Below are 5098 nucleotides of genomic sequence, written 5' to 3'. Positions count from 1 at the left end.
GGCAATGGTAGGAGATGGGATCGAAAAAATACGTAGTAGTGTGTCTTTTTAGGTGCATACACAAAAAAAAAAGGAGAAATTTGAGGAAACTACTCGACAGTTAAATGTTTATGATGGTCAGATGTTGAGTCTGTATTGTTGTACTAGGTGGAATTCTACATATTTTATGTTAGCCACTGCATTAAAGTACAAGGCTATTTTTTATCGATTAAAACAACGAGAACCAAAGTACAAATGTTTGCCTTGTTGGAATTGGTGTCCTAATTCTCCCGGAGTCTCGTTGTTTTGTAAAGATACACATTGTTCAATGAATAAAATAAGTGTTATTTAATTATGGCATTTACTCATATCCAATAAACAAAGCTCCTTGGTTATCTTATGTGAACTTAAGCATGTATATGTGATATACAAGTGGATCATACCTTAAGTGACAACCTAAATCGATCTGTAGTATAAGGATTAAGGTGGGATACCTGATCCTGGTGACACTACGGATACGACTCGTTTTGTAGAGGTTTGCAAGTGTTCTAAACTACTTCAGATGGTAGATCCTGACCATTCATGTGGAAATGTGGAGCGGGGGTGTCCTATACAAAGAGTTTGTATAAGACCTGAACCATGAGATGACTAGACTCTGTATATAACGTTGTTGATACTAGAGACTTGCATCTCACCTAAATGACCACAGGTGATACGACCTCAATCATGAGTGTTTTGGAAACTTCTGCCTTTGAGGGCGGTCCTTTGATTAGTATGGGTGAGAGTGGTCAGATTACCAACTCAACATGCCTACCTTTTTGGGGACTTGTCTGATATGGGAGCTGGGAACTCAATCTACAATATGAAATTCACTCATTTCCAGAAGCAGGGATAAGTAGAGAGGTTGCTCCCTTAAGGGCTAATTCTGGGGCTTGAACATAGTGGCCACAACTTCTCTTTAGAAGAGAAGACTCAGTCATAGTACGACTATGATTTATGTTCATTAGAGGGATCAATGGTACTTAAGGAGACATATGTAATTACAAGGGCATAACAGTTATTAGCCCAGTTGTACTTACGAGCGATATGTGAAGGGTTGTCGTACTGCTGATTGGTTAAGATGGACACATAATATATCTGTAGTAAGGAGAGTTTAATTATCGGTCTTTAGTGGAGTGCCTGACAGTTAACGGATGGTGGATCCTGTGACTAAAGAGTTTAGTCAGTTATTCACGTACCGTTTGACCTTCGGAGCTACAGGTCCATGAGGTCCCCTTGGTAGCTTAGATTTTGTTGAGGATCAGTTCTTGGTGTTGATTTGAAATGTTCGAATTGACAATATGTATTTTTATTATATATAATATAATCGGTATGATGTATAAGATACATCTAGTGGATGATTGATGTAAACGAGATTTACATTAAGTACCATGGAATAGAAAAAGAACTATGGTTGATATGTTTCATGAGATGAAATGTTAAAACTATAGGTTATAAATATAGTATGGTAAGTTGGTTATCATTTATGTTTATAATAATATTAATTATTGAATAATTAATACTTTTTCTTTTAAATAACCAAAGTAGTGGGTGGTTATTGGATCATGGTAACTGTGACTTTAAAAGGAAAATGGTTTCTTATTTTGAAAAGACATTTTTTACAAAAGATTGAAAAGGTTTTTTGAGTTTTCTCTCGGCATATTTACTCACGGTGGTCGTCAAGTAAATACAGATTTACTAAACGACAGTTGGGCGAGCTAAACGATAGTGCAGGTGTGAGCTAAAAGATCGTGCAGTATTTACTAAATGATTGCGTACTTTGCTAGATGATCGCTGGCCCAAGGTAAACGATCGTGTAGAGTCTGTACGTGACAAATCGAGCTAAACGATAGACTAAACGATCGCATAGCTTTTGCTAGAAGATCCTATAGCTTTATCTAAACGATTGGGCATCGACCTATACGATAGGNAGACTAAACGATCGCATAGCTTTTGCTAGAAGATCCTATAGCTTTATCTAAACGATTGGGCATCGACCTATACGATAGGTCTCATCCATCTTCCACTTGTCTAGTCGTGTACGCGATCGTTGTTTTTTCCGTTTGTCTGCCTCATACCAAGTCTGAATAGAGCTCACCCTCTGGATTCTCACACCGAGAATACCAAGGTCGCCTTGTTGGTGGTGTCAGACTCAACTCGACACCGTCGAGGTTTTATGGAGGCCGTTCGTGTTGCGGAGGAGATCGTGACCGAGAAGATCGTTGAGGACGAGCGCGAAGTGTTCGTGCAGTGTTGCGATTGTGTTGTTCGAGCATTTGTGCACATAGGAGTGTGGAGACACATTTGCCATTGTTCGTAGAGTTTGTCTCCCTTGTTCGTTTGAGTGTATTCATGCTGTAATTTATCTGTATGATTTGCATAACCGTTTCCGAAAGGAGAATGAAGGCTGTAATGCCAACAGGCGCCTATTATTGAATTCACCCGACCCTATGTACCGTACCATTTTTTCTGTAAATATATGTTCATTCATGATTGTAATTTGGAATAGCCTTGTTCCGCTACTCATGAAAATCTCGATTCCGATTTCCTTCATGCCTTTGGATCAAGATTGGGTATTAGCAAAAGAGATATGTGAGAAACTGAAAATATTTCATCACGTGACTGCAATATTTTCTGGATCCAAATATCCTACTACTAATCTTTTTTACCCAAAAATTTGTAGATTGAAATTGGCTATTTATGAGTGGACTAATTATGACATTCAAGAGATAAGAGACATGACTTCAAATATGATGTCAGAGTTTGATAAGTATTGGAAGAAAATTCATGGGGTAATGGCCATAACTGTAGTTTTAGATCCACGTTACAAATTGAAGTTGATTGAGTTTTATTTCCCTATAATTTATGGAGATAGTTTTTTCTTGAAGTGGAAAGGATTAGAAAAATTTATTCAGATTTGGAAACAGAATATCAGCTAAAGCATGGAGGTGAAAGTGATGATTATCACGCTAGAAATTTAGATGAAACCTCACAGAATATAGAATTTGATAGTTTTAATAATTATGACTTATTTGTATCAAATTCCAATAATATGAATCAGAAGCAACAGTTTGATGCATATTTGGATGAACTAGTCTTACCTCGAACATCCGATTTTGACATTTTGAGTTGGTGGAAATTGAATGGTGTAAAGTATCCAATTTTATAAGAAATTGCAAGAGACAGTTTAGCCATCCCTTATCTAGTATTGCATCAGAGTCTGCTTTTAGTACCTGTGGTAGGATTGTAAGCCCACATCGTAACAAACTTCATCCGAAGACGATAGAGACTTTGATGTGCGCTCAAAATTGGATTGCAACTGAAGTTTTGACAGGTTAGTTTGTCTATTTTGTTTTACCCTTTTTTTAGCATTTAATATATCAATAAATATTTTCTTTTATTACAAATATTTGACAATATAAGGTACTACCATGGGAAAAAAATGGTTAAATATCTAGTAACTGTTTTAGAAGATGCATACGATTTTGATGAAGATGGCGTGATGGCTAAGGTATGCTCAAGGATTAACATTATTTTGTGGTCTAATTTTTTTTTGTGACATTATTTATTTATTACATTTTAAATGTAGGAATGAATAATATTCACAACTAAGGATGAGATGATGCCAAGAAAGGAAAAATATTTGATTGTAAAGTCATCATTGAAGAGAGAAAAACGAGCTTTATTAATTTTAAGTTGTAAACTTATTTGGATGTATAAGACGTTTGCCTTTAATTGACTTATTTATTCAAACTTTATTGAATTTTGAGTTGTAAACTTATTTAATAGATTTGTTAGTTTTTAAATTGTGTTTATTTGAATGTATAAGATGTTATACACTAGTCAAATTTCAAATAAAATCAATTGAATTAAAAAATGAGGAATTCGATAAACTTATTTAATGGATTTTTTCTAATCAAATTTTAAATAAAATAAAAATTTAAATCTGATGTTAATTTTTAAAAAATGGCAGGGACGGGGCAGGGAGGAGGAAAATTCCCCCCACGGGACCGGGGATGAGGGATGTCCCCCACCTCATTGCCAACACTACAAGTACGAGCTTATGACAGATTTCCAATTATAGCACCACAAGTCCAGTTACAAGCCTCAGATCATCGTCCACTTAGTGCCAGATATTATTTCATTTATATATTTATTTTGTTACCATTTTATGTAATAATATAAATTAATTGTATTTTTTTATAAATTTAGATGGAATGGTGTATTAGCTACCTCTGAACAGTCAGCAAATATGTTGCTCGTGTATCGAAAAATATTTGACAGGCTGATGCACAATCAGGTAAAAAATGTATATATAAATGAATATTTAAAATATTTTAGATGTATACTTTTTTTTCTGTTAGATTATTTGGACGCTATACACACAACAGATTTAGTCATCCTTACATGATTATTGTTGTGATGGTGAAGACATCTGGTTGACCATTAGCCCTCTTATATGCTTCCATATATTAGAGTGGCATCATCCAGATCGTGTGTTGAGACAGTTTGGTCTGCGACAAACGATACCTTCGTTGTCCTATACACTCCCAGTATTACACCAGATTGATTTTAGAGGTAAGCACGACCAAGATTGATGTCGAATCCATGCGGAATATATATCCTACTTGGATGACATGATTGTTGTGCACAGGGAGAATTAACAAATGGGCCAGTTATATCAGATGACTACTTTTCCTGGTACAATTCAATCACGAGGCGATTTATCACACCTGACGACGCTTACTATTACTACGTGGTAAAAGATTTAAAATAGACATTTTCCATATATATGATATGAATATTTTTTAATATATATATTTTTTTATTGTATAGAATAATTTTATCGGAGATGTACAACAATATTCAATGCAGAACAACTTACCAGACTTTGGTTCAATGTGTCGGCAAACATTGGTCAACATAAAAGGTATTATTCAACAAACAAGATGACTCAATGTTGTTGACACCGATCGAAGACGTACTTGTCGTAGATGACAACGACAACATGGTGAACCTAATTTAAAGGGACATGAAGACAACCCCCATAAGGGAAAAGGGCCAGGGGAGTCGTTTTTAA

This window comes from Benincasa hispida, chromosome 9 (assembly GCF_009727055.1).
Source record: "Benincasa hispida cultivar B227 chromosome 9, ASM972705v1, whole genome shotgun sequence".
NCBI lineage: Eukaryota > Viridiplantae > Streptophyta > Magnoliopsida > Cucurbitales > Cucurbitaceae > Benincasa > Benincasa hispida.
This window is presented reverse-complemented; position numbering follows the sequence as displayed.